Genomic DNA, 25,425 nt, shown 5'->3' with positions numbered 1-25,425 from the left:
GGACATTTTGGTCATTGAATTAAATCATTATGGTATTTGAGTTGGAGTTTAAAAGTTACCATTAAATATTGGTTGCTCCAAATATTCTGAAATTTATTGTGTGGTTTGAAAATAATTCAAATATTCCTCACAAAAATTTATAGAATTAACCAAAGTGTTTTGGTTGGTATTTTATTTGCAAACATAAAGCAGAAAAATAGAAAAACAGAATAAAATTAGAAAGGACAGAGAGAGAGAGAAGCCCAGCCACTTACCTGGAGCTGGCCCAGTTGGCCCAGCCCACCAACCCCTGCCAGTCGTCTCCTAGCTTCTGCCAGGAGGACGACGCCGTGTCAACACGCGCGCAACCGAGCTCCACCTCCTGCTTCCACCTCCTGCTCCCCCTTCGCCCTGTCCTCGCAACGCCATGGAGATGCCAGAGACCCCTGTCCTCTCTCACCCTCGCCCGCAACCTCTTCCTCCCCTCTGCTCTCTCCCATGGCCGACCGAACGAGCCGGAGCGCACTGACGCCATTCGCCGTGGCTGCAGCCACTCCCTCGCTCCCTCTCCGCGTCCCCGAGCTCCGCCACGACCCCGTGGAGCAACACACCGACGAACGCGACCAGAAGAGGCCCCAGTCGACCGGAGAGTCGTCGTCTTCACCTCCGGTGCCTGGAGATCGACTCCATCGATTCGCCTCGTCCATAGAGTCCCCAAGCCCGCTGAGCTTGTCTACGTGACCGTTGTGAGCTCACTGTCTTCTCCGCCTCATTATCTTCGTCGTTTGTGACCTCCAGCGTCCGTAACCGCCGTGGCCGAGCTTCCCCTGGTGCCGGCCATGTCGCCGTCGTCGTTGCAGCACATGCAGCTCGAGCCTGAGAGCGTCACCGTGCTCAACGTGTCTGCAGGAGCACGAAGCACCCACCACTCGAACCTCCGTGCACTACAATGCTGATTCCGAGCTTGACCGAACCACGGCCGCCGCAAACCTCGTCGCCGGCATTGATTCCGGCGAGCCCTGCGCCCAACTCCGCCTCCTCTTGATGCGGGCGAGCAAGGGCTATGCCCTGGTGCCCTCAGCGCACTAACCCGACGCCTCTAGCGCAAATCCGGCGCGCCCCGCCGTGTTCTGTGGTCGCCTCCGGTTGAACTCCGGTGAGATGACGTGGCCCGTCATTAGTAGCTAACAGCCCCACTAACTAACCCTCTAGTGACACCGACATATGGGACCCACGCCCTTAATTAACCATAGTTTAGTTTCTGATTAGTTTTAACTAATAACCATGGCCCCACCAGTCAGAGTTGACCCTGCTGACATGGCCGTTGACCGGACCCACCTGTCCATGACACTGATGACCCCGGGTCACTAACCAGTGGACCCCACTGGTCAGGTTTGACCTGGACCGGCCTGTTAACCCTGTTGACGTCACCCAGACGCAATGCTGATGCAGTAATTGATATTCTGGATTTAAAATAATTAGAAAATTCCAGAAAATGCCCAAAACTTCTAAAAATCATAGAAAATTATCTATAACTCCAAATAAGATAAATTATATATGAAAAATTATCAGAAAAATCCAATCTATCCATTTATGCTAGTTTCATGCATGTTAGAACACTTTAACCTTGCTGTTTAGGTGAAACAAGTTAATGCACTTATATGACTTCATAAAATGGGTTTGCATTTGAATCCTTGGTTCAAATGGACTCATTTCAATATGTTCTAGCTTGCATTAGCCCAAAACACATTCATATTGCCATGTCATAGCATGCATCATATTGTTGCATATCGTCATGTGTTGATTGAGTTCTTTCTCAGTTGCCAGTGTTTGTCCCCCCTCAGTAGACGTTGATCCAGCGATGAATTCGATGACACCGATGAAGAACTATACTATCTTCAGAAGTGCCAGGCAAGCAAAACCCCCTTGTTCATTCCGATACAATCCCACTCTCTCGCTCCTGCTCTCTTTTACTGCATTAGGACAACAACGATTCAATGTTACATGCTGCGGTAGTTGAACCCCTTTCCTCTGCATGACCTGTCATTGCCACAGTAAATAGATGAAACCCACTAGCATGAGTAGGAGTTGTTTGAGCCCTGATGTGCCTACTCATTCATGCTTTTTGTCATGCCTGCTACTGCTTAGAGTTGAGTCGGGTCTGATTCATCGGGAATGAATTGGAATGTGGTGAACATGTCCTACTGTTGAGAGCTAAGTGTGTGAACATGATTTGGTAAAGGTAGCGGTGAGAGGCCATGTAGGAGTACATGGTGGGTTGTCTCATTGAAACCGTCCTCAGGAACTGAGTTCTGTGTTTGTGATCCATGAACAATTACTACCACACATTGGGCTCCGGGCGCTCCAAGCTCTCTCGACTTATTAATCAACTTGATCTCTGTCCAGGAGTTGCAACTAGTTTCTGGTGTTTGTAGGTAGTGTTAGTAGTCTACCAAGTGGCACCCGGTACAGCTGGGCTTGGGACAGACTAGGCACAGTGGCCCGGTGTACCAAGTGGCACCCGGATGGTGGGCTTGGGAACCCTGTACACATCGTTTGGGGCCGTGAGCGACACCCCGGCCGGATCTCCTTGCGGATGGAACCCGAATAGGCGATAAACCTGGACTAGAGACTTGTTGGTTAGTCAGGTCGTGGCCGACTCCCTCGCCCGGCTTCCGCTTGAAGGTTGCCAAGGTACATGACGTGTACAGGGCGATAAGTGGCGAGAGCGTGTGTGAAGAAGTACACCCCTGCAGGGTTATCATTATCTATTCGAATAGCCGGATTCCTCGGATATGGAAACTTGGACCCCTTGCGTAGTTCGTAGACAAGTGAAAGTGGATACTCTAAAACTCGCAAGATAAGCGTGAGTGCTATGGATGGCGTTCTCGCAGGGAGACGGGAGCGGATCCATAGTGGTGTATTGGTATGGTGAATTTGTGGACTCGTGTGCGCCACCTCAAAAGAGTTACTTGCAGTCGTAGTTCAGGTTAGCCACTGAGTCAAAGCTGGCTTGCTGCAGTTAAACTCCACCACCCTCTTTGTTGATACCGATGCGCATATGTGGTTAGTTCTGATGTAAGTCTTGCTGGGTACATTTGTACTCACGTTTGCTTATTTTATGTTTTGCAGAGAGACTTCAGTCTCGCTAGTAGTTCCACGTGGGCTTCGATGTTTAGCTTGTTACCTCAGCTACGATCTTGTACCCTTGGGAGGGTCTGGTAGATAGTCAGGCTCCTCAGCCTTCTTCATTTTTAGTTGTCTGTACTCAGACAAGTTACGCTTTCGCATGTGCTTTGACTTGTATGCTCTGAATGTTGGGTCATGAGACCCATGTTTGTAATATCTCGCTCCTCGGAGCCTACTGAATAAATACTTGAGTCGTAAAGTTATGTTGTGATGCCATGTTGTATTTGCACATGTCGAGCATATTGTGTGTATGACTGAAATGCTTGGTATGTGTGCGATCCGACAATCTAGTTGTTTATCCTTGGCAGTCTCTCTTATGGGGAAATGTAGTCTAGTGCTTCCATGAGCCATAGTAGTCCGCTACAGCCCGGTTCACCGGAGTCCTGTTAGCCCAGCACTACTGCTCAGGACACTTGACTGGCCGGCATGTGTTTCACTTCGTTCCTGTGTCTGTCCCTTCGGGGAAATGTCACGCGGTGACATCCGGAGTCCTGCCTAGCCTGCTACAGCCGGGTTCCCGGAGTCCTGTTAGCCCAGTGCTACAGCCCGGATTCACACGCTGCTGACCGACATGCTCGATGTGATCATGTATGCCTGTCCCCATAGGTTAGTGCCGCTTTGGGTTCACGACTAGCCATGTCGGCCCGGTTCTCTGTCATATGGATGCTAGCGACACTATCATATACGTGAGCCAAAAGACGCAAACGGTCCCGGGCCATAGTAAGGCGACACCCGTGGGAATACCGTGCGTGAGGGCGCAAAGTGATATGAGGTGTTACATGCTAGATCGATGTGACTTGGAATCGGGGTCCTGACATATCCGGGTCCCCGACCGGACATCCGGCTCCTGGAGCACCAACTCCAGATACCACCATTTGACTTTTGCCTTTGAGATTTTGAGTTCGCGGTTTTTCCATTTCCTAAGGTGTTTCGCCTACTTAGGGACGAGTCTCCATCATCTTGGTATCTCCATCAAGATTACCGCCACTCATCATCGCCAAGGCCGGTAACCTCCATATCATCTTGGTATCGTGGTATCCCTCCTTTGTATATTCCCTTGCCATTGCAGTGATAACCCCTAGCCCATTTTGCGTCACTTGCCTATCGAGAATAGCCATTTGAGTATTGCCGGCAATGTTACTTGTGCACATTAGTGATCTACACCATACATTGCATACATACCATACCATAGGTATCATCTTGGTATCATATCATCTCGTGTGCCTCAAGTGTGTTCCCGCATATACACAATTACTATCTTGGTTTGTGTATTTCGCAAAGTGGCCATACACGAAAAAAAGAATAAGCTTTTAAGCAAAAGAGAAAGAGCAAAGAAGCTTGTAAGCAATAGCCATAGCATCATACCACATTGCATAAGATTGTCATATCCGATCATCTTGGATCATACCACCGGAACATCATATACATAGCATACTTGGGATAGAAGTCGTTGCATTTTTGTCACCTATAGGTTGTGCACAAGTGTCGTATCCACCTATTGAGCAATCGTGCTAGCGTCTCTCTAGAGTTGTGCAACAAGAGCATTTTCCGTGGATTCCACATTTTGAACTCATTCCTTGGTTGCACGACCCCATTTATCTATCCGTGTGTGTGTTTCCGTGTGCCATTCATTGCTATTGGTCTACATGTTTCACTTGCGAATTTGTGAATCTCTTTCACCATTGTTGACTCTTGCTAACGTTTTACATTAAATTTTTGTGCCACTATCCTCACCGAGCTCCAGCATAAGCCTTACTTGTGTAGGTGTGAGAAATCTACAAGATCGGTACCAACTGTGCTATTTTCTTGTTACATCATTGAGTGATCATTGATCCATCTTCAACATCGGTCAAGGTACATTTGGTATAGTTCTTCTCCTTTCTCCACTCACATTTTCTCGAGTCTTGTGATGGATAGGCAAGGCATTTCATCTTCAGTCTACAACAACAACGACGAGTTTGATGCCACGAACAACTCCAACGACGCCAAGATGCAACCTCAAATGGAGGAGATCAAAGCCCTCATCAAGTCCTACAAGCGGTCTTCCTCATCTTCGAGATGACGCTCAAGAGCACATGCCTCCGAGCTACCATCTCTGGCAAGATCACATCAGCATCGACACCATCACCAAAAAGAACGTGGCGTCAAGAGCTCAACACCAACAACCGCTCAACGACTTCACCATCTCCCTTGGCATCTTCTCCAAGTGACTTCAAGGCATCTTCGCCTATGGACATACAGCATCTTCGCCCACAAGCACTTCAAGAGAAGCTACCCAAGCTCAAGTCCGCGACTTCCACGAGCTACTACGACCTCGATATCGACAATGAGATTCCTTTCTATGGGACTCTAGAACCCGAGGAGTATCTCGAGTGGGAGCGTTTGATGGATGACTAGCTCCCGGAGATCAAGTGAAGTGCGCCACAAGAAACTTCAACGACTACGCGTCGACATGGTGGCTTCACACACCTTCGAAGACTTACGACATGAGTTGGCCCAAGACGAAGAGAGCTATGCGGCGAGAGTTCGTGCCTCCAACCTACACGGAACAACTTCAATGCCAATGGGAGAACACCATCCAAGGATCCAAGTCCATCGATGAGTACTTCAAGGAGATGAAGAAAGCCTTGCGATGAGCCAGCGTGGAGGACCCCATTTCGATGAAGTTCCACTTCATGATGGGATTGCACAACGACATCTCCAAGATGATCTTCCTCGAGAACTACAAGTCCCTCGAAGACAACTACATTGGTGCTCTCAAGGCGGAACAAGAACTCATGAAGGCCAAAGCTTCTCCACCCCAAGCTCACTTCGTGATGACCAAGCTCCATGAGAACGAGCATGAGGCTAGTACCACCATGATGTCCAAGCCTGATGAGCTCCAAGACGATGCTCCCAAGTTCGACTTCACCGCCATACCTCTTCGTGGCATTGTTGATGCCGAGTCCTCCATGACTCTTTTTCAAGATGGTGCGGTGACGAGTAGGACTATGGAGACCCTCAAGGACCAAGCTTTGGAGGCGAGCGACAAGGTGGCGAGCAAGGATGATGCTTCCATCTTAGGAGGTGAGAGTGATGATGTGCCATCTTCGGCCTTCATCCACGGCGACGATGATGAGATAGTTGAGCATGGGATTTTCCCTTCGACCACGGCGACGTATGATGACTTGAGTGACTTTTGCCACCATATTGGGAGTGAGAGTGACTTCACCACTAGACCCATATATGATGTGTTACCCCAATTCCCATGTGAGGAGAGCCACAACCTCCACCACTTGAGTGAGATGAGTGACTCCACCATACGTGAGATTGAGTGCACCTATTTTGAGGGACTGAGTGAACCACCACATAGAGAGAGTGAGATAGTTGATAGGTCATGTGAGGCCACTTTCAACACTAACGAGTTGACCTCTACCTCTATTGTGTCTTCTCATTTGGTGCTAGGTCCCATATATGATGACGCGCCGATCCTCGATGACTCCATCCTTCCTTTGGACATGATGATGGCCATGGTGGACTATGATGCACCCCACACATGGTTCCATCCCAATGACGACGATGACCACCATTTGGTCTTTGCCACCTCACCTACACCACATGAGTGGAATGAGAAAGGTAACATAGGTGAAGGTGATGCTCTTGTCCCACTAGTGGACGTTCTTGATATTGATTGCTTGCGTGATGTTGATCCACCTATTACCATGCTTCATGCTAGTATGATTTCCCCATGCTATGATTTACCCATTTATGATGAGTTTGATGATTACCACGAGGAGTCTATTAGTTGTGATGCCATGTTGCATAGGATCACTTGTGATAATTCTCTTGGTCACATCATGTTTGCCAATCCGCTTAACTGGTCATATGCTATACATGAGATCCATCATATGTCATATTTGCAATCTCATCGTAGTGAATATGCATATGATATTAAGATAAACCCAATTTGCACACATGACATAGATGACAAGCCTATGGTTATTGGCATTTGTTTCTCCTATGATGATATTGACATGCTTCCTTCGCATCATTTATCTCATATGCCATGCCATAGCCACCAAGCTTCGGATATGCATTGTTTTGGATGTTGTCCATTTTCTCCATATGATGTTTCCAATATTGCTCATGAGGAGGCCCACATAGTTTCCTCATACATTTTAAGAGATTCTGATTCATCCCATTCATTGCATGATCCCAATACTTGCTCCCCATGAATAAAAATGGTATTGATGTGCCATATACTTGTTTGCTCAATTTGTGTCCCCATTGTGTTATGCATAACAACTATTCTTTCATGATGGATGACATGTTCATATACCATGCATCCAATTTCTTCGAGCAATGTTTATCTTGTGCTAACTCTCACGTGCACATACACATCATGATGGATGATGTGTACATTTACCACGCACACACCTTGTTCCGTTTGTGTCTCTTTTGTGTAGGTACCCATGAACACTTGTCAACCTCACAATCCATGAGTTGACAAAACAAGCTCTAGAAAGCAATGATGACTTGGGATCCCGTGGATTGTCCTTACCACCACTCCCTTCACGTAAATACTTCACACATCTCTTCTACACGGCTCTCACATGGTTATGGGTTATTTACCACTTCTCACGTTATGCCCATATTTCCATGTTCACTTTGCATGATATGCTCATTCTTATGCCTTTGCCATGCATTTGTGACCTATGCTCTGCATTACACATGATGATTGATTCTAGTACGTGCATGTGTAGTTGCAAGCTTGGTGGAGATATCACTTGTTATTACCATGTTCGCTTTGTGCCTGATGCCTATGATGATACAATGATTGCTTTCCATGTTGCATCCAATTCTTGGATTACTTGCGCCTATCATATGTTTGGTTGCAACAATGTCACTTCTTCACATATGCCATGTCCCATTGCTTGTCACATGATTGACTTGATTGCCTCACACATGATGAACAATTGCTCTTTCCATTGTGTTGTGTGCCACACGATTTTCGCTACACCCCATGCACATTATGCTTGGATTGTCTTGCACATGCCCCATGTGTTTCGACATCTCATTATATTTGGTGTTGTGAATGGTTCCTATGCATACCATAGACCATTTGTTGACTGCTTTATGCATGCTTGCTATGACCATGAGGTAGATGCTTGTTCACTTGTCACACATATTATCATCTTCACCTCACATTTGCATGCTTCTTTACATGATGTCCTTGATTGTGCTCAACTTATATGCTTAAATGCCATGCCACACTTCTTTGTCAAACCATATGCTATGCTTGATGACAACACTTGTTGGGTGAATCACCTCTTGAATGCTTGGTCTTGTTCTTACGCCAACCACACTTGTTTTTCCAAGTGCTTGTTATCTTTGCTCCTTTTGAAGGAATTACAAGACGGTGCGACATTGGAGAGTGCCCATTTGAAACTACAAGCTGATGAATGCTTGGTGATCGTCAACTTCTACACGGCAACAACATCTCTTTCCCATGGTGATTTGGATTTCGATCCGAGGTTGGATCTTTCCCAAGGGGGAGGGGATGATGCGGAGCATCCTATGGACATCACCATGTCAAGAGTCCATTTGGCAAGTGACACGTGCCACATCTACTTCATACATACAAAGGTGAATCATCTCCGTTACACGTGTCCACTTGTACCTTTCAAGGATGGTATACTACTTGACCCCTCTCTTGTGTGCATACATAGGTGTGAGCGGAGCTACAAATTCATCGAGGAGAAGTCCAAGAAGAAGAGAACATCTACACCATCCAAGAGGGAAGCCTGGAAGCAGAGAAGGAAGCGCCAAGAAGAAGGAAGAAGCTCCCAGGCGACCCCATGCGCACTGGCCCCTCTGACCCCGTGCCCACAGGCCTCCCAGGCTGGCGGTCCTGAAGACCCCGTGTGCACGGGCGTGTACCGTGCCCACGGGACTCCCGGACCCCGTGCGCACGGGCTCATGCGTCGGGTCTCTGGATACTCCATGCGCAAGGGCTTCACTTACCTCGTGCACATGGGCCCCCCTGTGCGTGGCTGTTGGGCTTTGCCCTTGTTTTACCATTTCACCCCCACTTATCCCTCTCTTTGCCTAGGACTATATATACTCCTTTCCCTCCTCCATTTGGACGAAGCTAAGAATAGATCTAGATATTAGAGCTTAGCTCATGTACCTCCCCTTGTGGGATTCCTCTTGAGAGAGAGAAGACTCCATTGGAGTTCAAGACCTCCATTGGAGAAGATCCCTAGTGGATAAAGACCCCCTTGTGGGAAGGATCTATCTAGATCATCAAGCCCTCATCTCCTTCATAGGATTTGGGATGAACTCTACCATGTATCTTGTTTCCTTTGATTGTTCATGTACCTTGTGGATCTTGTGTGTTTGTTGGTCTAGTGGATGTGTGATTGGACTTGTTCTTGAGTGTTCCTCTTGTTTTCCCTCTTGTGTTCATCTTGTTCTTGGGGATTCCCCCTCCAATTCGTGAAAGATCTCCACTTAGGATTCCACCCTACAACACGTGTACCGTCCATTGTTGACTTTGGATCTTGTATATCCTATCGTGTTTCAAGGATCATTCTTGTTGGTTTGAGTGTTCTCTTGTGTTCCCCTTGTGATTTTCCCCTCGTTTCCCTCCTCATGTTCTTCATGTTCATCGCGGGATCCGCTCTTTTCGTGAAATATCGGCCGATTAGGGTTCCTACCCTACACCATCTTGGTATCATGAGCCACGTTGATCATGATTTCGGTGCCTCCCCTCGTTGTTTTCTAGCCTAATTATGTTGTGTTCTTCCCCAATTTTCAAAATCCCCACCAAAAATAGCCCCAATTTTTTGTGATTTGTTGGTTTGACGAAGTTTTCTTGGATTTGATCCATAGATTTGCTTGGTTTCAAGTGGATCTAGAATCTCCCCAAATTTCGTCATCTTTCATCCATGAAATCCCCTCTATTTTGACCCCAAAATCCCCAAATTCTGCCCAAAATCGCGCCCCGGATCTCGCATCTCGCGTTGACCCCGACCCACCGGACGACCGGCCTTTCACGGACGTCCAAAGCCCCTGGACCGACCGGACGTCCGACCTCTACCAGACGAACGGAACCCCTAACCCGAGCCTCATTTACGGACTTCTGGGCCCGCCTGGACGTCCGGCCCCCGGACATCCGACCACCTTCGAACGTTTGATACCTGTACATTCCCATTTCGGCTGATTTTTGTTTTGTCCATAACTAATTCATCCGGAGTCCGATTTTCGTGTTCTTTAGCTCGTTGAAAAGCTCTTGACATCCCCCTTCCCACAAAAATACCACGAACATCTTTTGACTCCATAAAATTTTGACAATTTTGGGATCTTTGCCTAGGGCTTCCACCACATCATCTGTACAATACCACCGACTTCTGCAACCTAACTAATTTTGTTCCCCATTGCATTAGTGGTTGCTTGAGGAGTGATTTGAGTCTCATAAGGTGTCTAGACTACTTAGGGACGGTTGCTTCTCCATCAACCGCCACCACCACCATAACTTCTGCATAATTTTGCCTACCTCACACTTCCGCCACCCCAACTTACCCCGATTTTGTTTGTGTTGTGAGCTGTGTCTCCTAAGGTGTTTCGGCTACTTAGGGACCGTGCTTCCAACTCAGACACCATTTACAGTCCACCACCTTACCCTCCATTCCTGCATTGCCTACTCGCAAAACCCTTAATTGCATTTCCGCAATCCCATTAAGCTTCCGCCATCACCACCTCGCTACCACCATTTTGACATTTGACGTTTGAGATTTTGAGTTCGCGGTTTTTCCGTTTCCTAAGGTGTTTCAGCTACTTAGGGACGAGTCTCCATCATCTTGGTATCTCCATCAAGATCGCCGCCCCTCATCATCGCCAAGGACGGTAACCTCCATATCATCTTGGTATCGTGGTATCCCTCCTTTGTATATTCCCTTGCCATTGCATTGATAACCCCTAGCCCATTTTGTGTCACTTGCCTATCAAGACTAGCCATTTGAATATTTCCGACAATGTTACTTGTGCACATTAGTGATCTACACGATACACTGCGTACATACCATACCATATCGGTATCATATCATCTCGTGTGCCTCAAGTTTGTTGCCGTATATACCCAATTGCTATCTTGGTTTGTGCATTTCACAAAGTGGCCATACAAAAAAAGAATAAGCTTTTAAGCAAAGAAAAAGAGAGAGAGCAAAGAAGCTTGTAAGCAAGTGCCATAGCATCATACCACATTGCATATAAGATTGTCATATCCGATCATCTTGGATCATACCACCGGAACATCATACATATATAGCATACATGGGATAGAAAGTCGATACATTTTGCATCTTATAGGTTGTGCACAAGTGTCGTATCTGCCTATAGAACAATCATGCTAGCATCTCTCTTGAGTTGTGCAACACGAGCGTTTTCCGTGGATTCCAAATTTTGTGCTCATCCTTGGTTGCATGACCCCATTTGTCTATCCGTGTGTGCGTTTCCGTGTGCCATTCATTGCTATTGGTCTACTTGTTTCACTTGCGAATTTGTGAATCTCTTTCAACATTATTGACTCTTGCTAACATTTTACATCAAATTTTTGTGCCACTATCCTCACCGAGCTCCACCATAAGCCTTATTTGTATAGGTGTGAGAAAGCGACAAGAATTGGTACCAATTGTGCTATTTCCTTGTTCCACATTGGAGTGATCATTGATCCACCTTCAACTTCGGTCAAGGTACATTTGATACTCGTTCTTATCTTTCTCCCACTCATATTGGCTCGAGTCTTGTGATGGATAGGCAAGGCATTTCATCTTCGGTCTTCCACAACAACGACGGCTTGAACAACTACATCACCAAAGTGTCCATCTTTGATCTACAACGACAAATGCAAAGCGCACAATCAAGATTGCGAGAGAGAATCGAGAACCTCTCCATCGACATTCGCCACTCCGAAGCGAGGAAAAGGGACTACATCAACAACAAGCTTTCGCACAAAAGGAGGAGCAAGATGCAAGGATGGAGGAGATTCGGGCCTTGATCAATTCTACTTCACCTTCGTCATCTTCAAGGCGGCGGCGAGCAAATCGATCATCTTCGAAGCGCCTAAGCGATACAAGCGCAAGTTTTCCATGTCCACATCTCGATGGCGACCACCATCACCTATGTGATCCACCTCGTCATGAAGGGCAAGTCACCTCCAAGCAACATGTGCACGACGACGACGAACGGCATCTACTACGAGCTCAAGTGCGACAACGCCAACATCATCATGACGATGCTCACCAAGCGCCTACCTACAAGTCCCAACAAGCCCTACTTCACGCCAAGTCCAAACTTCATGACCACAAGAGAAGACCGCGAGACAAGCACCACCAAGAGCATGCTACGGCTACTACCACCACCACTTCGGCATCTTCGCCTTCGGACGTACGGCATCTTCGCCTACTTCCCATGAGTTCTCCTACATCGACATCATCAAGTACAAGGCGACCACCTACGAGCAAGGGCGACACTTCCATCTTCGGAAGCCCCCCAAGGAAGATGGTCGAGAATGGGACATTCCTTTCGGTCATGGAGACGAGCTACGAGGTGCCACATCATATGGACCTCCTACAACAAGACGGCAACAAGAAGGTCGAGCAAGGGTCATCCCCTTCGAGCACGGCGACGAGAACGAACCTCTTCAACAACATGAAGACGGCGCCCATATTGGACTCATACTCCGAGTCAAGCTATGAGACCGCACATGAGACCTTATCTTTGATCTTAGAGGAGAGTGATGATGTGCCATCTTCGGCCTTCATCCATGGCTACGACTACGACATGATTGAGGATGGAGACATTTGTACCTACATCTAGTGGTGGGGGGGCGGGTGGTGCGTATATAAAGGGGGAGGAGGGGCGACTTGGAGGAGGGGGCAAGGCGCGGCGGAGGCGGAGTCCGGCTCGGACTCCGGTCCGAGCTCGGCGGCGGCGGTGCTCGCGCGCGGGAAGGCGGCGGCGGCTTGGGCCGGCAGCCCGGCTGGGTTCGGCCCAGTCGGCTGGAGATTTTTTTTAAAACAATTTCGCTGACAGAAATAAAATCCTAGAAAATAAAATAAAAAACTAAAAATGCCAAAACAAATTTTCACCGTCTAAGTAAAATATTTAGAACGAGATGAACATTTTCTTGGCCCTAAAATGCAATTTCGAAAACGTGCAATTTTTCTAATGCAAATAAAATCGAATAAAAAATCAAAATAAATGATTTTAATACTTTTCCTCCAATATTTCAATTATTTTGGAGAAGTCATATTATCTCCTCTCTTATATTTTAATACGAAATATTTTTCGGAGAGAAAAATTATTAAAATCAAAATCCTCGTTTCATTATTTGATAAGAATCAAATATGAAAACCTGGAAATCCCCAACTCTCTCCGAGGGTCCTTGAGTTGCTTAGGATTTTGAGGATTGCGAAACGAAACGCAATAAAATATGATGTGCATGGGTGACCTATGTATAACATTCCAAATTGAAAATTTGGGATGTTACATGGTGCGGCGGCGACGTGACAACTTGTGAACATAACTCGAAACTCTAAAGGAAACTAGACGCTAAGACCAGCAACTCGACACGATGATGCAATCGCAAATTCAACAAAGCAAAACTCTAAAAAGACTATGCAAAGTCTCGGATTGGTTCGGATATGATGAACTAACCCTAGTTTTTTTTGGCTTTTTTCATGGACTGTAGGTATGAAGAACAGACTCGATCTAAACTACGGAAAACTGTAAAATCTCACCGAGCAACCTGGAAATCCGATAACACTTGATAGAGGCAAGGGTGTCCCGATGTTTCGATGAGATGGTGGCTATCGCTTTCTGTGGGAGTCGACCTTGACGATCCGACTACAAACGTGTGAGACGTCGCGCCTTAGCAATCGCTAATTCAACTTCCGAGGGGTTATTAACCACGCCGGAGCACGATCAACCTGACCACGAGGGTCTGTTTCCTGCGAGCAAACAAAGAACAAGCAAGAAACTGAGATTGCAATCTGGATATTGCGAATATAAGATGAAGGCTTTATTGATCAAGGTGGGGTTCTGTGACGTCTTGGTCTGGTCGTTGGACACAAACGAAGTACGCGAAGTTGCAGCTATGGCGAACTTTTAATCTGAACAAAACCCATAGTCTAAATGATGCCCTAAGGGCTGTATATATGGAGGAAGAGGGGAGAATTTCATGCCCCTTGGAGGAGGGGTCCGAAACCAACCCTAACTCTATTTTCCCCACACATATGGACTCTAAAAACAGCCTATACTTAAGTATTTCAAAAATACATGGGTCTAGCCCAATAATAAGGTAACGCAGCACCTAGAATTGCCTCTGGACGAAATTTATGAAGTGGCATCTTGTATATTAAGTCCAAGGCTCCATGCACTCCTTATGGTGGCTTCAAAGTCCTGAAATCATCACTTGTAACTCCGTTCTTGATCCCCTTGCATATGCCATCATCTTCATGCTTGAACTTGCTCCAAGGTTCATCCTTCTTGTCCAAGCTAGGCCCTTCATTTGTAAGCAAAACAAATGTATCCAATTTAGACAGCATCATATTCTCATGAACATTAGAATCGTTACCAAGAAATGAAAGTACCTGATAATTCAATTGGCATGCGCGAGCTCTACTAATTGGTCCAGTATGTAGAGCAGCAGGGGCTGTGGGTGTAATAATGGTATTGATGTCCTCATCACAATAACCCTCGGAAGTTGGTTTAGCGATTGCTAAGGCGCGATGTCTTCTCACGTTCATAGTCGGATCGTCAAAGTCGACTCCCATAGAAAATGATATCTATCTCATCGAAACATCGGACACCTTCACCTCTATCACCATCGCTTCTATGAGTTCCTCGTCACCTGCTCCTAGGTCGCCCCTGAAGTTGATCTCCCCATGCTCGACCTGCAAGGTTTGCATCCTTAATTTTCCCCACCCCTTTCCAATCTCTGGAGCCTATGATTTGGGGAAAGGCAAGGAGAGATTCTGGAGCTGATTGTGATTGTTTCTCTGGATGGAATATGGATGCAGATGTACTATGGCCAAGAACTGCTCTCTGCCACGTGAGTAGATTGGAAAGGCAAGGCGCAAGGAGCGATTGGAAAGGCTGCTGCTGCTGCTCCTGGACGATGCAGCTCCTGATACCACTGCCTCTTGTTGATTCAAGCATGGTAAGACCTCTCGATTGCACTACTCCATGTGTAGATGATTGAACTTGGGTGTGAGCATTTTGATGCCTCTAAATTCAGTAAATTTGATACTCACAGGAGTACACTTTCAGTACTGTAGGAGTACATTCTGCCTAGAGTATTTGCACTACAGGAGTACTTTCAGTACAGTAGGTGCTTGTATTGTTTCTTAGAGTATTACTTGGAGTAAACGTTGTAGTTTAACTGAAATCAACATTTCTGAAAATCATGTTTCTCAATGGGTTGTATGTATTGAAATCAACATCTCTGAAATAATGTGCATCGTGCTGTAGTATTCTTTTTGTCAAGATTTTAGTACTCTTGCTTGGCTCAAACCAAACTGATTAGGTTGCAGTATTCTTGTTATCACGCCAGCGTACTTTGATTGATCTACTGGGCTCAAACTAAACTGATTTTAGAGTATACTCCATGTTACTCCATTTTAGAGCACATTCTTGGAGTGGATCTGCATTTCAAATAGTTTACAAGTGAGAGTACATGGAGTACTACAATTTAAATCGAGGAGAAGATGGTCCCTACTCCCTGATGATGCCTCCGTTACCTACGACTTCCTCAACCACCACCACCACGACTTCGTCGAACATGGTGAGTACTGAGTACTCCTCCAATGCTTGTACTCCTATCAATTTTTACTGTTGTAATCATGGGGTAGTTAGCTACTGTAATCATGGCCGGAGTAATACACCATTAGTTGATAAGAAACAATTTCAGTATGAAACCTCTCGATAGTAATTGTTTTTTCTGTGAGGAACAGTACAAGGTTTCAGGTTTGTTTGCCCCATTCTACTGTTTTGAAATCATTACCAAATCATATGAAGCATGATAACAATGTTCAAGCTGATTCGGTGAATCTGTAGTCTATACTCTATATATTACATCTTACTGTGTTCCGCAAATATTCAGCATTGCAAAACAAAGAAATATTAAATAAAAGCTTCAGTATGGATGATAGTGTGATTATATCATATTTAACTTGTCAATAACCTCCGTTGTATACTACATCTGCATCCCTGTCAATGAACATGTGCACTATTGAACTACCTGTGCATCTACATCTCTATGAAGATACATATACAACTGCATCTTGGATGAAAACTATTGTTAGTTTACTCGCATGAGCCATTCAAGGAAAGTAGTCTCTCTGTTCTAGTGTACCTAGATGTACGATGAAACGAACTTGTGAACCAAAGCAATTTGATTTGACGGCCGGACAGAGGAAGCAGGGCAGAGATGATTTATTTATGGGCGATGATGAATTTCTACAAATACATATACTCCTATACCTTCCATGCATGTCAGCATCCGGTGCTACTGCTTGATTTCCTGAAGATTGTAGAACCACCCCATGCCCTTAACAAATCGTTTCATATAAACTTCTGTACCTAGGAATGTAAAAATACAAAAAGGATAAAATCACTAACCTGTCATAGAAAAAATGGCACACTCCTGTCATCCTGCATGTTTTGGCTTCAATTTCCCTCGCGTTGCATCTCACTGTGTCCTTAAGAAAAAAAACACATTGATAATTATAATTAAGAACTTCGCCTGCAAGAAAACAGAACCAGCAGGAACTCGTCGCTTTCATTGTCTTCAAGGCCCTCTGGTAATATAGAGAGAAGTCCATATTGCCCCCTCGAACTTGTCTTAGGATTCACTTTACAAACCTTAAGTGAGTCAACAGTGGAGATTAAAACTTCCATAGAACCAAGATAAGCCTTCCATAGAACCATGATAGCATTATCTCCGAGATTCTCTCTTTGGCCAGTTAGTGAATAAAAAAAGTATGAGCATGGGATTTTAGAGGTCTAGTTGAACAATAGGTTTCTCTATGCATGTTATGTTTATTTAGGTTATGTTTAGTCAGGGCAAATATATTCAGGTTATGTTTACAACTCACTTAGATCACATTGATACAACATATACGAAACCAGCATTTGGAACTTTGCACATTAAGAAGTATTATACAGTCAAGTTACTATAACAAATATTTCGCATACTATACGTGTTCAAATAATAATTTATATGAACCTAAGATTAGTCAGCAAACTCACGTTAAACAACTTACCAGAATTTGAAAGGGAAGGTTGATTCTCCTCTTGTAACCTGACAGTATCCTCCTCTTTGTTCTTCCGATAAGCTGCACGCCTCTGTGCGTTGAACTGCTCCCTTGTTCCGTCAGCGTAATTTTTGTGTTCATTAAATACAACTCCTGTTGCGTGCTGCTCGGAAGTTCTGTCGTCTGCATCATGTTAAAAGTAAAACCAAAAAGCCCATAAAGCTCATCCCAAAAAACCAAAAAACCAAAAAGCCCATAAAGCTCATCCCGCTACCGAATACATCAGTTTGGATGGTGGATAAGCATGCATGGGAATACCTTGAGTATCATCTTGTAGCTTCATCACACCATCCGTCTTATTCTGATTCAACATGCGCATCTCATCGTTTAAAGGTTCACACCCTACAACTTACCAATCAACAAAAAATGCGGTATGTTGTACATGAAGGTGAACACCCATAATTATAAACCATGTCATATGAAATGCGGATGAGTCAGTACCATATGAATCCTATGCTACATATGTGCCATAATCCTGTGTTAGATTACTTGGAGCCAACAACGAAGCATCATGATGGTCTCCAATCCATAGCGATCTTGATCCATCTGTAGCGTTGTGACCAGGATGAATATAAGACCAATGATACATAGGTGACAAACTATGCAGGCAACATTCTCACCAATCTTCACATAGTCTTATACCTGGAACCATCGTGTAAGTATCGTCAACATTTTCAGCTACGGGTATGATGCTTGCATTGTATTATTCAACATTTCTCCCGCTCGTAAGGCCTGCAATACATTATGCACAAAGCTTGTTACTATTATAAATGCATTGAACGCATGTGTAGGAATTTCTAATAGAGTGCATCATACCCGTAGTAACATCCTCTATTTGTTGATGTTCACCTGCCTTGCTTTTTGAATTCCCCATATGCACCTATGGAATGGCAGTTCCCTGACATTAAATGACCATTGCCTAATGGCAAGAATATTTGAAATAGCGGGGGTGGGGTAGCAAGCTCTTCAATGCATGAACTCACTCTGCTTATTACTTATTTTGTCATACAAAGTGCTGTTTATTCAATTTTTCCAAAGGATGGTAATTCATACAAAGTGCCCTTCCTACCTTTTATCTGGTGTCAATTGAGAACTGTTTTAAGGAGTAGAAACCAATCACGGGGTTATTATACACTTGGTTAGTAGTGTTTCATATTTTCTTACCTGCATTCTTGATAGTTTGTCATGTCTCTCATGGTTGACATGCCAAATCAGAAAGAAAGAAAAATCCTTATGAATTGTGAGCTTTGTCTGTTAACTTAATTGATATGTAGCGTTCAGTGGCAGTGAAAGTGGGAAATTTCCTCATTGTATGAAGACAACAGACTCATGACTTACCATTAGACAAAGCAAGAAATTTGTTTCTTTGTATAATGGTAAGTCATGAGTCTGCTGTCTTCATACAATGAGGAAAATTTTGTTTGCTGCTTATTCATTAATATCTTATTACTGGAAGGACTTGCAGTGTATTAGCGATTCAAGGTTGAGGAAAGAAAGGAATTTAGGTTTGAATAGAATATTTAAATATTTATTCTAACCTAGACAGATATAATGGGGTATTGGTCAGACCTCAATCTGCATGAATGGGCCTTGATGACAAGGTGTGTAGATACTATTCTTAGTCACCTGTTTTCCCATGTTGTCTGGATAGGTATTTTTGAGCTGTGTGTACCCTGTGCCTGCAGGGAATCATTGCTTTGCTTGGGGCACATAGACTTGGAAGGTCTATGCCTGAACGGAGTGGCTGGGGTAAACCTAAAACAAAATATACTGTATGTTGTTCCTAACATTTCTATGTGTGTATATATGCTACTTTCATACTTTGGACATTTTGATTCCCCATGTCCAGGTTAACGATTGCATAGCAGGTTGCAGTGCTATTTTGACTACGTGTGCTTTATTTAGGCTTAGGTAGTTAATATTTCTACTTAGAATTACCCTTAATTTCTCCAGAGAACTAACTGTGCTTATTTTCAAGATTTGTGCATTGCCAGAGTATAGTTTTGCTATCTACACTGTACATGATGTTTCTTAGCCTTTGCTCACATCTGATAGTGTCAATTAAATAGGCACAAGGAAAAAAAGTTGAATCTTTAATTCTTTATATATAATATCCACTTAAAAACATTGGGCTCCAAATATTTCAGTACAAGTGCATCATATTTCAGTACAAGTGCTTCTAGAGAGCTCATGCTTCTGTATATGCTGCATAGAAGTGACAAGATCAACACTATACTACTTTATGTTCTTTACCACCAAAACTATTTTGCTGAACGGTTCATTTTGAGCAGGTTGAATTATGGCATACAATGTGTGGAGATTCAAGCAATAACTACGTTCAATTATCTCTACTGCTTTGCACGTTCATACAGGCAAGTTTTTGGTTCAGCCCTATTCAGCAACTATCTGCTATTGCTATTCATTCTCACCTGTACCATGAATATAATGGCAGCTTATTCATTTTTACTAGGATGATTTCATAATAGCTGATTAATTGACTATGTGTCATAAGAAATGAGAAGCTACACAATGTTGTTAACTAAAGACAGGCTTTTGTGCTTCTTGAGAAATCAATGTAAATATGTGCTGCGTATAAGTAGCAAAGATTTATGTAAATACAGTGTTTTGTATAATACCTATATTCGCGATCGGCTACGGCAAGGGATCACCGCTGGATCTGTACGCGAACCGCGACTCAGGCCGCGGATCGGCGGCGGATCTGTACGCGAACGATGACGGCTCCTGGAACGGATCGGCGTCGGATCATTACGCGAATCACGACGGTTCCTGCATCTGGGCGGCGACGAATCTGCGGGTCCTCAAAACTCGTCAAGAACGGCGCCGCACATAGGGATCGCCGTGGAAGTGAACCCCGGCGGATACTCAACGTGAACAGCGGCGGTTGTCGTGCGACGTTGAACTGAAAGGGCTGCGGGGAAGGGACCGAGCGGGGGGACGTGCGCGTGTGATTCGAGCGCAGGAGGAATCGTCAACGACTGGATCTGTTAGCTGGTTTTTTTTTCATAGGTTTACTGTCGTAGATCTTTTTCACAAAGTTTTTTATGCATAGACCGGTCGATGAACAACTAGATCCCTTGTCCCACATCGCCGTTTTTTCTGTTTTTTTGGTTCGCCGCGGGAACGGGTGCGGAAGAGTTAGTACGACATCGAGGCAAAAAACAGTGGAGGTGGGATGAAAATTAACCGGCGGAGACTACCAACTGCTCCATTAGGAGTAGAGATACAATATCTCGAGCATCGGGGACACACAAATTCGGGGCGGTTCGGCGAAAAGCGTCACCAGAAAGTCAAATTCTTTCAAGGACTGACATATAATGAACCGGTGTTCACTAAAACGGTCATAACGTTGTCATGAGTCCGTTTTGGACCCACAAGTACTAAAAATGCTCCCGACGAGCGTGCAAATCCAGAAAATACTCCTTGCTAGCGCTAGGAGGTCTGGGGTGCCTTCCAATTTGGTTCTAAGGAGGACTTTTTGGCCTGGAAAGTCAAATAACATCATTCGACGCTCCTTTTTCGTTCAAGTTTTTGAACCCGTTGGCCCTTCCTTTTGAAGGAAATTCGAGAGATTACTTTCATTTAGACATTAGTCCCCCTAGTAAGGACAAACGTAGCTTTGTGCACATGATTTATGATCCGGGAATTCCTATTTCTTCATAAATTCAAGAAAATCCAGCAGCTACAAGCCTTATACTCCTTGTTTTCGCCATGTGGCATGCTGTAACTTACGTGTGTGACAGCCAAGAACCAAAGGGCATTCCTGGCAACGGTCAATATATACATGGATACAATATCTACAGCATTGAGGACACACTATTTCGGGGCGGTTCGGCGAAAAGCGTCATGGAAAAGTGAAATTCTTTCAAGGACTGCCATATAATGGACCGGTGTTCACTAAACTTTTTTTTACTATACACAGTAGGGCAAAACCCCACTATAATTATTATTAATTAATAATAAAAAGCAAGGGTCCAACAGTACAAAGGCTTGAGGTAAGCCCTAAAAAGAAAAAAAACTACCAAAAATAAACAAAATTACAGAACAAGGTTGTCAAGCCAAGTAAAGAAAGCCCTTGCATAACTCTTTTTAATTCTGAATCTGAGCAAGTTAAGCTCTTCAAGGAAGATTGCTTTCCACCTCTGAACTGAAGGTTGAATTGCTTGGAAGATGAGATTATTCCTTGAGATCCAGATAGCCCAAGAAGCTAGGATGATGATTTCCATGAAGAAAGGTACATGTAATTTCTGCCTGAGATCATCAAAAGCTTCAAGCACAGAAACATTAGCTTGTCTTGTAGGGCATAATAGGTCCCAGCACTGGGATGCAAAAGGGCAGGTCCAAAAGAGATGCTACAAGGTTTCCTCCTGAGGACAGTTATTGACAGCACAGTTGTAGCTTTCCAAATGGAAGGTTTTCCTGCGTAGAAGGTTCCTAGTATTTAGCCTATCATGAAGTAATCTTCAAAAAAACACCTTGTGTTTGGGCTGGCAAGAGCTATTCCAAATCCAGTTAAACTGCTGAGGCACTAATTTAACTCCCATCATTACTTCATAAGCCTGAGCAACTGAGAATTGGCCATTACCCCAAATGTAACTCCAGGTGTCAGTGCAATCCAGGGTGGCAGAGGTCCTTAAGGCAATACAGATGTCTTTCATATTTTCAAATTCCTGGAAGGCTTGCACAGTGAGTGGAAGGTGAAATAAATCCTCCAAAAATTCAGTGTGAATAATGGTGTGCACAATAGTGTTTTTATTCTTCACAAAGGAGAAAAGGTGTGAGAACAAGTCCTGTAAACAAGCTGAATGCCACAGATTAGACCAGAATAAAGCACTTTTACCATCCCCTATGTGACATCTGGCCAAAGATTTAAAGTTGTCAATGAGCTTGAGATTTGCCTTCCACCAAAAGGATCCAACCCAAGTACTGCCAGGCAACAAATCATTGCTATAGTAGGTTTCCCAAATCAAGTTGACCCATGGGATGTTATGCCTATTATAAAACTTGCGTAGGTTCTTGAGAAGAAGAGCTTTGTTCTGAACAAAAATATCCTTGACCCCCGGGCCCCCTTGATCCTTAGGTCGACAAATAGTACTCCAAGCAACCATAGCAGGCCTGTGGTCCTCTAGATCAGGACCTCTCCAGAGACAATGCCGCAAAAACTTGATTGCTTGGGTTTTAATAGTTACAGGGACATCAAGGCATCCCATGAGGTAGATCAACAGAGAGTTTAAGACAGATTTTACTAATAACAATCTGCCAGCCAGAGTCATGAAAGAAGATAAACCCACAAGCTTCTTCTGCAGTCGTGTGACAAGAGGAAAGCATTGCTCCACAGTTGGTTTATGAAGACCCAAGCACTACTAGAAAAAGGGCTATGGATGGAAATGACACTAATGGCGCACCAGACATGTGGTGCGCCATTAGTATATACTAATGGCGCACCATGTGTTGGTGCGCCATTAGTGTCCAAATACTAATGGCGCACCACATCCACGGTGCGCCATTAGTAACAATATTTTTTAATTTTTTCAAAACTACTAATGGTGCACCGTGGGAGCGCAACTAGTAATGGCGCACCGCTCCCACGGTGCGCCATTAGTAATTTTTTTTATTTTTTCAAAACTACTAATGGTGGCGCACCCAACTAGTAATGGCGCACCACTCCCACGGTGCGCCATTAGTAAAAAAATTTAATTTTTTTTCAAAACTACTAATGGCGCACCGTGGGGATGGTGCGCCATTACTAGTTCAACTAGTAATGGCGCACCACTCCCACGGTGCGCCATTAGTAACTTGGCCCAAACATTCGCCCGAATGCACCCCCACCCCCCGTGGACCGCCTTTTCAGTTTCCAAAAAAATAAAAGAAAATGATAGAAATGTCAAAAAAATAAAAGAAAATAAGATTCCCATGTGATATGTGGTCTAGTTGTTAGCAAAATTTACAAACATGAATTTTCGACTTTTTTGCAAAATCTCTCGAGAATTTGTAAAAATGGGCATAACTTTTGCGTACGAACTCGGATGAAAAAGTTTTTTATATGAAAAATCATCTACTCGAAAAGTTACATCCGAATTTAATCGGGGGGAACCCCATTAAACATTTTCAAAATCCCCAAAAACCTAACAGAAAAAAAGTTACGGGGCTTCTAAGATCCGGAGGCAAAAAAATTCAAAAAAATTCAAACTTACTAGTGGCGCACCGTATGCTAGGTGCGCCACTAGTAACAGAAAAAAAATTAGTTTTGAAAAAAAAAATTAAATTATTTTTCAAAATATGGTACATAATATGATCGGGAAGTTTGAAATATTTTTTCAAAATTTCATCATACTCATGAACATGAACAAAGTCCTAGACATCAGCAAGGTTTAATAGGATTGATATGATAGATATATCAACAAGTGCCAGTGAAGTGAGGTGGTGCTGGGGTTGGATAGAACTAGTGTAAGGATGGGTGACCTTTTGGGAAGTTTGACCACAGAGTGTGATTTGACTTGAGATTAAGCCATAGTGACCCGAGATTAAGAAAAAAATAAATAAATTTGAATTTACAAAAATGAAAAAAAATTGAATATAAAAAAATAAAAAAAATGATTTTTTTAAAAAAAATGAAAAAAATTTATTACTAATGCCGCCCTTCTATGTGGTGCGCCATTATTAAGTCAGAAAGTAATGGCGCACCTCTAGGCATACTAATGGCGCACTACTGGTGCGCCATTAGTATGTGGTATACTAATGGCGCACCAGTGGTGCGCCATTAGTAAAAAATACTAGTGGCGTGCTACTAATGGCGCACCAGTAGTGCGCCATTAGTAGGCAAAACTGGTGCGCCATTAGTAGGCCTTTTCCTAGTAGTGAAGGGTGCTCCCAAATACTGAATGGGGAAGGATTCTCTTTTGCAGTGGAAAGTATTTGTCAAAATTTCCACCTTGTCTTCTGGCACATTAATTGGGATGAGGCTTGACTTATTATAGTTCACTTTCAGGCCAGTAGCATCTGCAAAAGTGTTGAGGAGTGCTTTGAGGCAATGAAGTTGCTTTGCATCAGCTTGGAGGAGAACCAGAGTATCATCAGCATACTGGACAATAGGAAAGTCAGGGCATGACTCCACTTGCAGAGGTGATGTAAGCAAACTCATGTGCATGGCCTTATTGAGAATTGACTGGAGCAAATCAGCAACAAGCACAAATAAGAGTGGGGACAGAGGGTCTCCTTGCCTGGCCCCTCTAAGACAGTAAAACTTTTTGCCAGGCACACCATTAAGCAAGATAGCTGATGATGTAGAAGTAAACAACATTTTAATCCAGTTGATCCATCTGTCTCCAAACCCTTTGTCCTTTAAGATATCCAAAATTGTCTGGTGCTCAATGGTGTCAAAAGCCTTCTCAAAATCAAGTTTGAGCACAATAGCTTCTTTTCTGGGTTTATGACATTGATGTAGATACTCAAATGCCCAACCCAAGAAGTCATGGATGGATCTTTCCTTTAAGAATCCATATTGGTTGATGTGCACCAATTTGAGAATCACTTTCTGCAACCTGTTGGCCAATAATTTAGTGACAAGTTTAAGACAGCAATTAAGTAGTGAGATTGGCCTGAAGTCATTTGCTGTCAGAGGAGTGCTTCCTTTAGGGATCAGAGTGATGTAAGAGGTGTTTAAGCTCTCAATTGAGATTTGCCCAGCATGAAAGTCCTGAATAAATCTAAGCACATCCACTTTAATAATATCCCAACAAGATTTGAAAAATTCATTGTTGAAACCATCTGGACCTGGTGATTTGTCAAGTGGGAGGTCCTTGACAACTGCATTGATTTCTTCCTCAGTGAAAGGTAGCTCCAGGTTATCAAAAATTGTTTGGTCCTGCCTGGGACCAAATAA

At 44.1% G+C, this 25,425-nt stretch overlaps 1 long non-coding RNA gene across 12 annotated transcripts; it reads right to left on the bottom strand.

Moving 5' to 3' along the window:
- Nucleotides 1-14,809: 14,809 nt before the first annotated feature.
- On the bottom strand, nucleotides 14,810-20,555 carry LOC125553643. 12 transcript variants are annotated; one of them, XR_007304145.1, is made up of 8 exons: nucleotides 20,162-20,554; nucleotides 18,342-18,405; nucleotides 18,168-18,257; nucleotides 17,784-18,071; nucleotides 17,475-17,648; nucleotides 16,831-16,910; nucleotides 16,693-16,759; nucleotides 14,873-16,041 (listed from the first exon to the last, which is right to left on the bottom strand). It is a non-coding gene; the product is annotated as an uncharacterized LOC125553643 (long non-coding RNA). The 12 variants fall into 12 exon arrangements; XR_007304141.1 differs by having other exon boundaries at nucleotides 16,693-16,732; nucleotides 20,162-20,553; XR_007304147.1 differs by having other exon boundaries at nucleotides 14,876-15,104.
- Between the last annotated feature and the right edge of the window lie 4,870 nt (nucleotides 20,556-25,425).

This window comes from Triticum urartu, chromosome 1 (genome assembly GCF_003073215.2).
Source record: "Triticum urartu cultivar G1812 chromosome 1, Tu2.1, whole genome shotgun sequence".
In the NCBI taxonomy this organism is placed as follows: Eukaryota; Viridiplantae; Streptophyta; class Magnoliopsida; order Poales; family Poaceae; genus Triticum; species Triticum urartu.
The sequence above is the reverse complement of the archived record's forward strand: the minus strand, read 5'-3'. Positions and strand labels throughout refer to the sequence as shown.